Here is a 14,789-nt window from a genome sequence, read left to right as displayed (position 1 = left end):
CCAGCACCTACCACCTCTCTTTACCCCAGCACCTACCACCTCTTTCCCCAGGCACCTACCGCCTCTCTTCACCCCAGCACCTACCGCCTCTCTTCACCCCAGCACCTACTGCCTCTCTTCACCCCAGCACCTACTGCCTCTCTTTACCCCAGCACCTACCGCCTCTCTTCACCCCAGCACCTACCACCTCTCCTCGCCCTAGCACCTAGCACCTATCTTTACCCCAGCACCTACCACCTCTCTTTACACCAGCACCTACCACCTCTTTCCCCAGGCACCTACCGCCTCTCTTCACCCCAGCACCTACCCCCTCTCTTCACCCCAGCACCTTCCACCTCTCTTCGCCCTAGACCCTACCATCTCTCTTCACCCCAGCACCTTTCCGCCTTGCTTCAGCGCAGCATCTTCTGCCTCTCTTCACCCCAGCACCTTCCGCCTCTCTTCACCCCAGCACCTACCACCTCTATTCACCCCAGCACCTACCACCTCACTTCAAGCCAGCACCTACCACCTCTCCTCGCCCTAGCACCTACCTCCTCTCTTTACCCCAGCGCCTACCACTTCTCTTTACCCCAGCACATACCGCCTCTCATGACCCCAGCAACTACTGCCTCTCTTCACCCCAGCACCAACCACCTCTCTTCACCCCAGCACCTACCCCCTCTCTTCACCCCAGCTACCTACCCCCTCTCTTCACCCCAGCACCTTCCACCTCTCCTCGCCCCAGCACCTACCACTTCTCTTTACCCCAGCACCTACCACTTCTCTTTACCCCAGCACCTACCGCCTCTCATTACCCCAGCACCTACTGCCTCTCTTCACCCCAGCACCTACTGCCTCTCTTCACCCCAGCACCTACTGCATCTCTTCACCCCAGCACCAACCACCTCTCTTCACCCTAGGTCCTACCACCTCTCCTCACCCTAGCACCTACCACCTCTCTTTACCCCAGCACCTACCACCTCTCTTTACCCCAGCACCTACCACCTCTTTCCCCAGGCACCTACCGCCTCTCTTCACCCCAGCACCTACCCCCTCTCTTCACCCCAGCACCTACCGCCTCTCTTCACCCCAGCACCTACTGCCTCTCTTTACCCCAGCACCTACCGCCTCTCTTCACCCCAGCTCCTACCACCTCTCCTCGCCCTAGCACCTACCACCTATCTTTACCCCAGCACCTACCACCTCTCTTTACACCAGCACCTACCACCTCTTTCCCCAGGCACCTACCGCCTCTCTTCACCCCACCAACTACCCCCTCTCTTCACCCCAGCACCTACCCCCTCTCTTCACCCCAGCACCTACGGCCTCTCTTCACCCCAGCACCTACCACCTCTCTTCACCCTAGCACCTACCACTTCTCTTTACACCAGCACCTACCACTTCTCTTTTCCCCAGCACCTACCACCTCTCTTTACCCCAACACCTGCTGCCTCTCTTTACCCCAACGCCTACTGCCTCTCTTCACCCCAGCACCTACCACCTCTACACCTCAGCACCTACCACCTCTCTTCTCCCCAGCACCTACCACCTCTCTTCACCCCAGCACCTACCGCCACTCCTTACCCGTTCAACCCAGCATCTACCACCTCTCTACACCCCAGCACGTACCACCTCTCTTCACCCCAGCACTTACTGCTTCTCTTCACCCATTCACCCCAACAACTACCACCACTCTTCACCCCAGCACCTACTACCTCTCTTCACCCCAGCACCTACAAACACTCTTCACCCCAGCACCTACCACCTCTCTTCACCCTAGCACCTACCACGTACCACTTCTCATCACCGCAGCACCTACCACTTCTCTTCACCCCAGCACCTACCACCTCTGTTCGCCCTAGCACCTACCACCTCTCTTTACCTCAGCACCTACCACTTCTCTTTACCCCAGCACCTACCGCCTCTCATGACCCCAGCAACTACTGCCTCTCTTCACCCCAGCACCAACCATCTCTCTTCACCCCAGCTCCTACCACCTCTCCTCGCCCTACCACCTCTCTTTACCCCAGCACCTACCACCTCTTTCCCCAGGCACCTACCACATCTCTTCACCCCAGCACCTACCCCCTCTCTTCACCCCAGCACCTACCGCCTCTCGTCACCTCAGCACCTACCGCCTTTCTTCACCCCAGCACCTCCAGCATCTACCAACTCTCTTCACCCCAGCACCTGAAACCTCTCTTCACCATAGCACCTACCACCTATCACCTCTCTTCACCCCAGCACCTACCACCTCTATTCACCCCAGCACCTACCACCTCACTTCAAGCCAGCACCTACCACCTCTCCTCGCCCTAGCACCTACCTCCTCTCTTTACCCCAGCGCCTACCACTTCTCTTTACCCCAGCACATACCGCCTCTCATGACCCCAGCAACTACTGCCTCTCTTCACCCCAGCACCAACCACCTCTCTTCACCCCAGCACCTACCCCCTCTCTTCACCCCAGCTACCTACCCCCTCTCTTCACCCCAGCACCTTCCACCTCTCCTCGCCCCAGCACCTACCACTTCTCTTTACCCCAGCACCTACCACTTCTCTTTACCCCAGCACCTACCGCCTCTCATTACCCCAGCACCTACTGCCTCTCTTCACCCCAGCACCTACCACCTCTCTTCACCCCAGCACCTACAAACTCTCTTCACCCCAGCACCTACCACCTCTCTTCACCCTAGCACCTACCACGTACCACTTCTCTTCACCGCAGCACCTACCACTTCTCTTCACCCCAGCACCTACCACCTCTGTTCGCCCTAGCACCTACCACCTCTCTTTACCTTAGCACCTACCACTTCTCTTTACCCCAGCACCTACCACCTCTCTTCACCCCAGCACCAACCACCTCTCTTCACCCCAGCACCTACTGCCTATCTTCACCCCAGCACCTACCGCCTTTCTTCACCCCAGCACCTACCGCCTTTCTTCACCCCAGCACCTCCAGTATCTACCAACTCTCTTCACCCCAGCACCTACCGCCTCTCTTCACCCCAGCACATACCACCTCTTTACCCAGGCACCTACCACTTCTATACCCAGGCACCTACTACCTCTCTTCACCCCAGCACCTACCGCCTCACTTCACCCCAGGACCTACCGCCTATCTTCACCCCAGCACCTACCGCCTTTCTTCACCCCAGCACCTCCAGCATCTACCAACTCTCTTCACCCCAGCACCTGCAACCTCTCTTCACCATAGCACCTACCACCTACCACCTCTCTTCACCCCAGCGCCTACAACCGCTCTTCACCCCAGCACTTACCACATTTCTTCACCCCAGCACCTACCACCTCTCTTCACCCCAGCACCTACCACCTCTCTTCACCCCAGCACCTACCACCTCTCTTCACCCCAGCACCTACCACCTCTCTTCACCCCAGCACCGACCGCCTCTCTTCACCCCAGCACCTACCGGCTATCTTCACCGCAGCACCTACCACCTTTCTTCACCCCAGCACCTCCAGCACCTACCACCTCTCTTCACCCCAGCACCTTCCACCTCCCTTCACCCCAGCACCTTCCACCTCCATTCACCCCAGCACCTTCCACCTCCATTCACCCCAGCACCTTCCACCTCCATTCACCCCAGCACCTTCCACCCCTATTCACGCCAGCACCTACCACCCCTGTTCATGCCAGCACCTACCACCCCCGTTCACCCCAGCACCTACCACCTCTCTTCACCCCAGCACCTACCACATCTCTTCGTCCTAGACCCTACCATCTCTCTTCACCCCAGCACCTTCCGCCAATCTTTAGCGCAGCACCTTCCGCCTCTCTTCACCCCAGCACCTTCCGCCTCTCTTCAACCCAGCACCTACCACCTCTCTTCACCCCAGCACCTACTGCCTCACTTCAAGCCAGCACCTACAGCCTCTCCTCACCCTAGCACCTATCACCTACCACCTCTCTTCACCGCAGAACCTACCACATATCTTCACCCCAGCACCTTCCACCTCTCCGCGCCCTAGCACCTACCACCTCTCTTTACCCCAGCACCTACCACTTCTCTTTACCCCAGCACCTACCACTTCTCTTTACCCCAGCACATACTGCCTCTCATGACCCCAGCAACTACTGCCTCTCTTCACCCCAGCTCCTACCACCTCTCCTCGCCCTACCACCTACCACCTATCTTTACCCCAGCACCTACCACCTATCTTTACCCCAGCACCTACCACCTCTTTCCCCAGGCACCTACCGCCTCTCTTCACCTCAGCACCTACCCCCTCTCTTCACCCCAGCACCTACTGCCTCTCTTCACCCCAGCACCTACTGCCTCTCTTCACCCCAGCACCTACTGCCTCTCTTCACCCCAGCACCTACCGCCACTCTTCACCCCAGCACTTACCGCCTCTCTTCACCCCAGCACCTACCGCCTCTCGTCACCTCAGCACCTACTGCCTCTCTTTACCCCAGCACCTACCGCCTCTCTTCACCCCAGCACCTCCAGCATCTACCAACTCTCTTCACCCCAGCACCTGCAACCTCTCTTCACCATAGCACCTACCACCTCTCTTCACCCCAGCGCCTACAACCTCTCTTCACCCCAGCACTTACCACATTTCTTAACCCCAGCACTTACCACATTTCTTAACCCCAGCACTAACCACCTCTCTTCACCCCAGCACCTACCACCTCTATTCACCACAGCACCTACCACCTCTCCTCACCCCAGCACCTACCACCTCTCTTCACCCCAGCACCTACCACCTCTCTTCTCCCCAGCACCTACCGGCTATCTTCACCCCAGCACCTACCACCTCCCTTCACCCCAGCACCTTCCACCTCCATTCACCCCAGCACCTTCCACCTCTGTTCACCCCAGCACCTTCCACCCCTGTTCACGCCAGCACCTTCCACCCCTGTTCACGCCAGCACCTACCACCCCCGTTCACCCCAGCACCTACCACCTCTCTTCACCCCAGCACCTACCACCTCTCTTCGCCCTAGACCCTACCATCTCTCTTCACCCCAGCATCTTCCGCCTCTCTTCACCCCAGCACCCTCCGCCTCTCTTCACCCCAGCACCTACCACCTCTCTTCACCCCAGCACCTACCGCCTCACTTCAAGCCAGAACCTACCACCTCTCCTCACCCTAGCACCTATCACCTACCAACTCTCTTCACCGCAGAACCTACCACATTTCTTCACCCCAGCACCTTCCACCTCTCCTCGCCCTAGCACCTACCACCTCTCTTTACCCCAGCACCTACCACTTCTCTTTACCCCAGCACCTACCGCCTCTCATGACCCCAGCACGTACCACCTCTCTTCACCCCAGCACTTACTGCTTCTCTTCACCCATTCACCCCAACAACTACCACCACTCTTCACCCCAGCACCTACCACCTCTCTTCACCCCAGCACCTACAAACTCTCTTCACCCCAGCACCTACCACCTCTTCACCCTAGCACCTACCACGTACCACTTCTCTTCACCGCAGCACCTACCACTTCTCTTCACCCCAGCACATACCACCTCTGTTCGCCCTAGCACCTACCACCTCTCTTTACCTCAGCACCTACCACTTCTCTTTACCCCAGCACCTACCGCCTCTCATGACCCCAGCAACTACTGCCTCTCTTCACCCCAGCACCAACCACCTCTCTTCACCCCAGCTCCTACCACCTCTCCTCGCCCTACCACCTACCACCTATCTTTACCCCAGCACCTACCACCTCTTTCCCCAGGCACCTACCGCTTCTCTTCACCCTAGCACCTACCCCCTCTCTTCACCCCAGCACCTACCCCCTCTCTTCACCCCACCACCTACGGCCTCTCTTCACCCCAGCACCTACCACCTCTCTTCACCCCAGCACATACCACCTCTCCTCGCCCTACCACCTACCACCTATCTTTACCCAGCACCTACCACCTCTTTCCCCAGGCACCTACCTCCTCTCTTCACCCCAGCACCTACCCCCTTCTTCACCCCAGCACCTACCGCCTCTCTTCACACCAGCACCTACCGCCTCTCTTCACCCCAGCACCTCCAGCATCTACCAACTCTCTTCACCCCAGCACCTGCAACCTCTCTTCACCATAGCACCTACCACCTACCACCTCTCTTCACCCCAGCGCCTACAACCTCTCTTCACCCCAGCACTTATCACATTTCTTCACCCCAGCACTAACCACCTCTCTTCACCCCAGCACCTACCACCTCTCTTCACCACAGCAACTACCACCTCTCTTCACCCCAGCACCTACCACCTCTCTTCACCCCAGCACCTACCACCTCTCTTCACCCCAGCACCTACCGCCTCTCTTCACCCCAGCACGTACCGGCTATCTTCACCCCAGCACCTACCACCTTTCTTCACCCCAGCACCCCAGCACTTTCCACCTCCCTTCACCCCAGCACCTTCCACCTCCATTCACCCCAGCACCTTCCACCTCTGTTCACCCCAGCACCTTCCACCCCTGTTCACGCCAGCACCTTCCACCCCTGTTCACGCCACCACCTACCACCCCCGTTCACCCCAGCACCTACAACCTCTCTTCACCCCAGCACCTACCACCTCTCATCGCCCTAGACCCTACCATCTCTCTTCACCCCAGCACCTTCCGCCTCTCTTCAGCGCAGCATCTTCCGCCTCTCTTCACCCCAGCACCTTCCGCCTCTCTTCACCCCAGCACCTACCACCTCTCTTCACCCCAGAACCTACCGCCTCACTTCAAGCCAGCACCTACCACCTCTCCTCACCCTAGCACCTATCACCTACCACCTCTCTTCACCGCAGAACCTACCACATATCTTCACCCCAGCACCTTCCACCTCTCCTCCCCCTAGCACCTACCACCTCTCTTTACCCCAGCACCTACCACTTCTCGTTACCCCAGCACCTACCGCCTCTCATGACCCCAGCACCTACTGCCTCTCTTCACCCCAGCACCAACCACCTCTCTTCACCCCAGCTCCTACCACCTCTCCTCACCCTAGCACCTACCACCTATCTTTACCCCAGCACCTACCACCTCTCTTTACCCCAACACCTACCACCTCTTTCCCCAGGCACCTACCGCCTCTCTTCACCCCAGCACCTACCCCCTCTCTTCACCCCAGCACCTACCGCCTCTCTTCACCCCAGCACCTACCGCCTCTCTTCACCCCAGCACCTACCGCTTCTCTTCACCCCAGCACCTACTGCCTCTCTTTACCCCAGCACCTACCGCCTCTCTTCACCCCAGCTCCTACCACCTCTCCTCGCCCTAGCACCTACCACCTATCTTTACCCCAGCACCTACCACCTCTCTTCACCACAGCACCAACCACCTCTCTTCACCCCAGCTCCTACGACCTCTCCTCACCCCAGCTCCTACCACCTCTCCTCGCCCTAGCACCTACCACCTATCTTTACCCCAGCACCTACCACCTCTTTCCCCAGGCACCTACCGCCTCTCTTCACCCCAGCACCTACCCCCTCTCTTCACCCCAGCACCTACCCCCTCTCTTCACCCAAGCACCTACGGCCTCTCTTCACCCAAGCACCTACCACCTCTCTTCACCCCAGCACATTCCACCTCTCCTCGCCCTATCACCTACCACTTCTCTTTACACCAGCACCTACTACTTCTCTTTTCCCCAGCACCTACCACCTCTCTTTACCCCAACACCTGCTGCCTCTCTTTACCCCAACACCTACTGCCTCTCTTCACCCCAGCACCTACCACCTCTACACCCCAACACATACCACCTCTCTTCTCCCCAGCACCTACCGCCTCTCTTCACCCCAGCACCTACCGCCACTCCTTACCCGTTCAACCCAGCATCTACCACCTCTCTACATCCCAGCATGTACCACCTCTCTTCACCCCAGCACTTACTGCTTCTCTTCACCCATTCACCCCAACAACTACCACCACTCTTCACCCCAGCACCTACCACCTCTCTTCACCCCAGCAGCTACAAACTCTCTTCACCCCAGCACCTACCACCTCTCTTCACCCTAGCACCTACCACGTACCACTTCTCTTTACCGCAGCACCTACCACTTCTCTTCACACCAGCACCTACCACCTCTGTTTGCCCTAGCACCTACCACCTCTCTTTACCTCAGCACCTACCACTTCTCTTTACCCCAGCACCTAGCGCCTCTCATGACCCCAGCAACTACTGCCTCTCTTCACCCCAGCACCAACCACCTCTCTTCACCCCAGCTCCTACCACCTCTCCTCGCCGTAGCACCTACCACCTATCTTTACCCCAGCACCTACCACCTCTCTTTACCCCAGCACCTACCACCTCTTTCCCCAGGCACCTACCGCCTGTCTTCACCCCAGCACCTACCCCCTCTCTTCACCCCAGCACCTACCGCCTCTCTTCACCCCAGCACCTACCGCCTCTCTTTACCCCAGCACCTACCGCCTCTCTTCACCCCAGCTCCTACCACCTCTCCTCGCCCTAGCACCTACCACCTATCTTTACCCCAGCACCTACCACCTCTCTTTACACCAGCACCTACCACCTCTTTCCCCAGGCACCAACCGCCTCTTCACCGCAGCACCTACCACCTCTCTACACCCCAGCACATACCACCTCTCCTCACCCTAGCACCTACCACTTCTCTTTACCCCAGCACCTACCACTTCTCTTTTCCCCAGCACCTGCCACTTGTCTTTACCCCAGCACCTACCACTTCTCTTTACCCCAGCACCTACCACTTCTCTTCACCCCAGCACCTACAACCTCTCTTCACCCCAGCACCTACCACCTCTCTTCACCCTAGCATGTACCACCTACCACTTCTCTTCACCGCAGCACCTACCACTCCTCTTCACCCCAGCACCTACCACCTCTCTTTACCTCAGCACCTACCACTTCTCTTTACCCCAGCATCTACTGCCTCTCATGACCCCAGCAACTACTGCCTCCCTTCATCCCAGCACCTTCCACCTCCCTTCATCCCAGCACCTTCGACCTCCATTCACCCCAGCACCTTCCACCTCTGTTCACCCCAACACCTTCCACCCATGTTCACGCCAGCACCTACTACCCCTGTTCACGCCAGCACCTACCACCCCTGTTCACGCCAGCACCTATCACCCCCGTTCACCCCAGCACCTACCACCTCCCTTCACCCCAGCACCTACCACCTCTCTTCGCCCTAGACCCTACCATCTCTCTTCACCCCAGCACCTTCCGCCTCTCTTCACCCCAGCACCTACCACCTCTCTTCACCCCAGCACCTACCGCCTCACTTCAAGCCAGCACCTACCACCTCCCCTCACCCTAGCACCTATCACCTACCACCTCTCTTCACCGCAGAACCTACCACATATCTTCACCCCAGCACCTTCCACCTCTCCTCGCCCCAGCACCTACCACCTTCTCTTTACCCCAGCACCTACCACTTCTCTTCACCCCAGCACCTACAAACTCTCTTCACCCCAGCACCTACCCCCTCTCTTCACCCTAGCACGTACCACCTACCACTTCTCTTCACCGCAGCACCTACCACTCCTCTTCACCCCAGCACCTACCACCTCTATTCGCCCTAGCACCTACCACCTCTCTTTACCCCAGCACCTAGCGCCTCTCATGACCCCAGCAACTACTGCCTCTCTTCACCCCAGCACCTACCGCCTCACTTCAAGCCAGCACCTACCACCTCTCCTCACCCTAGCACCTATCACCTACCACCTCTCTTCACTGCAGAACCTACCACATATCTTCACCACAGCACCTTCCACCTCTCCTCGCCCTAGCACCTACCACCTCTCTTTACCCCAGCGCCTACCACTTCTCTTTACCCCAGCACATACCGCCTCTCATGACCCCAGCAACTACTGCCTCTCTTCACCCCAGCACCAACCACCTCTCTTCACCCCAGCTCCTAACACCTCTCCTCGCCCTAGCACCTACCACCTATCTTTACCCCTGCACCTACCACCTCTCTTTACCCCAGCACCTACCACCACTTTCCCCAGGCACCTACCGCCTCTGTTCACTCCAGCACCTACCCCCTCTCTTCACCCCAGCACCTACCGCCTCTCTTCACCCCAGCACCTTCCGCCAATCTTTAGCGCAGCACCTTCCGCCTCTCTTCACCCCAGCACCTTCCGCCTCTCTTCAACCCAGCACCTACCACCTCTCTTCACCCCAGCACCTACTGCCTCACTTCAAGCCAGCACCTACAGCCTCTCCTCACCCTAGCACCTATCACCTACCACCTCTCTTCACCGCAGAACCTACCACATATCTTCACCCCAGCACCTTCCACCTCTCCGCGCCCTAGCACCTACCACCTCTCTTTACCCCAGCACCTACCACTTCTCTTTACCCCAGCACCTACCACTTCTCTTTACCCCAGCACATACTGCCTCTCATGACCCCAGCAACTACTGCCTCTCTTCACCCCAGCTCCTACCACCTCTCCTCGCCCTACCACCTACCACCTATCTTTAACCCAGCACCTACCACCTATCTTTACCCCAGCACCTACCACCTCTTTCCCCAGGCACCTACCGCCTCTCTTCACCTCAGCACCTACCCCCTCTCTTCACCCCAGCACCTACCGCCTCTCTTCACCCCAGCACCTACTGCCTCTCTTCACCCCAGCACCTACTGCCTCTCTTCACCCCAGCACCTACTGCCTCTCTTCACCCCAGCACCTACCGCCACTCTTCACCCCAGCACTTACCGCCTCTCTTCACCCCAGCACCTACCGCCTCTCGTCACCTCAGCACCTACTGCCTCTCTTTACCCCAGCACCTACCGCCTCTCTTCACCCCAGCACCTCCAGCATCTACCAACTCTCTTCACCCCAGCACCTGCAACCTCTCTTCACCATAGCACCTACCACCTCTCTTCACCCCAGCGCCTACAACCTCTCTTCACCCCAGCACTTACCACATTTCTTAACCCCAGCACTTACCACATTTCTTAACCCCAGCACTAACCACCTCTCTTCACCCCAGCACCTACCACCTCTATTCACCACAGCACCTACCACCTCTCCTCACCCCAGCACCTACCACCTCTCTTCACCCCAGCACCTACCACCTCTCTTCTCCCCAGCACCTACCGGCTATCTTCACCCCAGCACCTACCACCTCCCTTCACCCCAGCACCTTCCACCTCCATTCACCCCAGCACCTTCCACCTCTGTTCACCCCAGCACCTTCCACCCCTGTTCACGCCAGCACCTTCCACCCCTGTTCACGCCAGCACCTACCACCCCCGTTCACCCCAGCACCTACCACCTCTCTTCACCCCAGCACCTACCACCTCTCTTCGCCCTAGACCCTACCATCTCTCTTCACCCCAGCATCTTCCGCCTCTCTTCACCCCAGCACCCTCCGCCTCTCTTCACCCCAGCACCTACCACCTCTCTTCACCCCAGCACCTACCGCCTCACTTCAAGCCAGAACCTACCACCTCTCCTCACCCTAGCACCTATCACCTACCAACTCTCTTCACCGCAGAACCTACCACATTTCTTCACCCCAGCACCTTCCACCTCTCCTCGCCCTAGCACCTACCACCTCTCTTTACCCCAGCACCTACCACTTCTCTTTACCCCAGCACCTACCGCCTCTCATGACCCCCGCAACTACTGCCTCTCTACACCCCAGCACGTACCACCTCTCTTCACCCCAGCACTTACTGCTTCTCTTCACCCATTCACCCCAACAACTACCACCACTCTTCACCCCAGCACCTACCACCTCTCTTCACCCCAGCACCTACAAACTCTCTTCACCCCAGCACCTACCACCTCTTCACCCTAGCACCTACCACGTACCACTTCTCTTCACCGCAGCACCTACCACTTCTCTTCACCCCAGCACATACCACCTCTGTTCGCCCTAGCACCTACCACCTCTCTTTACCTCAGCACCTACCACTTCTCTTTACCCCAGCACCTACCGCCTCTCATGACCCCAGCAACTACTGCCTCTCTTCACCCCAGCACCAACCACCTCTCTTCACCCCAGCTCCTACCACCTCTCCTCGCCCTACCACCTACCACCTATCTTTACCCCAGCACCTACCACCTCTTTCCCCAGGCACCTACCGCTTCTCTTCACCCTAGCACCTACCCCCTCTCTTCACCCCAGCACCTACCCCCTCTCTTCACCCCACCACCTACGGCCTCTCTTCACCCCAGCACCTACCACCTCTCTTCACCCCAGCACATACCACCTCTCCTCGCCCTACCACCTACCACCTATCTTTACCCAGCACCTACCACCTCTTTCCCCAGGCACCTACCTCCTCTCTTCACCCCAGCACCTACCCCCTCTCTTCACCCCAGCACCTACCGCCTCTCTTCACACCAGCACCTACCGCCTCTCTTCACCCCAGCACCTCCAGCATCTACCAACTCTCTTCACCCCAGCACCTGCAACCTCTCTTCACCATAGCACCTACCACCTACCACCTCTCTTCACCCCAGCGCCTACAACCTCTCTTCACCCCAGCACTTATCACATTTCTTCACCCCAGCACTAACCACCTCTCTTCACCCCAGCACCTACCACCTCTCTTCACCACAGCAACTACCACCTCTCTTCACCCCAGCACCTACCACCTCTCTTCACCCCAGCACCTACCACCTCTCTTCACCCCAGCACCTACCGCCTCTCTTCACCCCAGCACGTACCGGCTATCTTCACCCCAGCACCTACCACCTTTCTTCACCCCAGCACCCCAGCACTTTCCACCTCCCTTCACCCCAGCACCTTCCACCTCCATTCACGCCAGCACCTTCCACCTCTGTTCACCCCAGCACCTTCCACCCCTGTTCACGCCAGCACCTTCCACCCCTGTTCACGCCACCACCTACCACCCCCGTTCACCCCAGCACCTACAACCTCTCTTCACCCCAGCACCTACCACCTCTCATCGCCCTAGACCCTACCATCTCTCTTCACCCCAGCACCTTCCGCCTCTCTTCAGCGCAGCATCTTCCGCCTCTCTTCACCCCAGCACCTTCCGCCTCTCTTCACCCCAGCACCTACCACCTCTCTTCACCCCAGAACCTACCGCCTCACTTCAAGCCAGCACCTACCACCTCTCCTCACCCTAGCACCTATCACCTACCACCTCTCTTCACCGCAGAACCTACCACATATCTTCACCCCAGCACCTTCCACCTCTCCTCCCCCTAGCCCCTACCACCTCTCTTTACCCCAGCACCTACCACTTCTCGTTACCCCAGCACCTACCGCCTCTCATGACCCCAGCACCTACTGCCTCTCTTCACCCCAGCACCAACCACCTCTCTTCACCCCAGCTCCTACCACCTCTCCTCACCCTAGCACCTACCACCTATCTTTACCCCAGCACCTACCACCTCTCTTTACCCCAACACCTACCACCTCTTTCCCCAGGCACCTACCGCCTCTCTTCACCCCAGCACCTACCCCCTCTCTTCACCCCAGCACCTACCGCCTCTCTTCACCCCAGCACCTACCGCCTCCTCTTCACCCCAGCACCTACCGCTTCTCTTCACCCCAGCACCTACTGCCTCTCTTTACCCCAGCACCTACCGCCTCTCTTCACCCCAGCTCCTACCACCTCTCCTCGCCCTAGCACCTACCACCTATCTTTACCCCAGCACCTACCACCTCTCTTCACCACAGCACCAACCACCTCTCTTCACCCCAGCTTCTACGACCTCTCCTCACCCCAGCTCCTACCACCTCTCCTCGCCCTAGCACCTACCACCTATCTTTACCCCAGCACCTACCACCTCTTTCCCCAGGCACCTACCGCCTCTCTTCACCCCAGCACCTACCCCCTCTCTTCACCCCAGCACCTACCCCCTCTCTTCACCCAAGCACCTACGGCCTCTCTTCACCCAAGCACCTACCACCTCTCTTCACCCCAGCACATTCCACCTCTCCTCGCCCTATCACCTACCACTTCTCTTTACACCAGCACCTACTACTTCTCTTTTCCCCAGCACCTACCACCTCTCTTTACCCCAACACCTGCTGCCTCTCTTTACCCCAACACCTACTGCCTCTCTTCACCCCAGCACCTACCACCTCTACACCCCAACACATACCACCTCTCTTCTCCCCAGCACCTACCGCCTCTCTTCACCCCAGCACCTACCGCCACTCCTTACCCGTTCAACCCAGCATCTACCACCTCTCTACATCCCAGCATGTACCACCTCTCTTCACCCCAGCACTTACTGCTTCTCTTCACCCATTCACCCCAACAACTACCACCACTCTTCACCCCAGCACCTACCACCTCTCTTCACCCCAGCAGCTACAAACTCTCTTCACCCCAGCACCTACCACCTCTCTTCACCCTAGCACCTACCACGTACCACTTCTCTTTACCGCAGCACCTACCACTTCTCTTCACACCAGCACCTACCACCTCTGTTTGCCCTAGCACCTACCACCTCTCTTTACCTCAGCACCTACCACTTCTCTTTACCCCAGCACCTAGCGCCTCTCATGACCCCAGCAACTACTGCCTCTCTTCACCCCAGCACCAACCACCTCTCTTCACCCCAGCTCCTACCACCTCTCCTCGCCCTAGCACCTACCACCTATCTTTACCCCAGCACCTACCACCTCTCTTTACCCCAGCACCTACCACCTCTTTCCCCAGGCACCTACCGCCTCTCTTCACCCCAGCACCTACCCCCTCTCTTCACCCCAGCACCTACCGCCTCTCTTCACCCCAGCACCTACCGCCTCTCTTTACCCCAGCACCTACCGCCTCTCTTCACCCCAGCTCCTACCACCTCTCCTCGCCCTAGCACCTACCACCTATCTTTACCCCAGCACCTACCACCTCTCTTTACACCAGCA

This window comes from Triturus cristatus, chromosome 1_1, assembly GCF_964204655.1.
Source record: "Triturus cristatus chromosome 1_1, aTriCri1.1, whole genome shotgun sequence".
Lineage (NCBI taxonomy): Eukaryota > Metazoa > Chordata > Amphibia > Caudata > Salamandridae > Triturus > Triturus cristatus.
Note: the sequence above shows the minus strand (reverse complement) of the source record.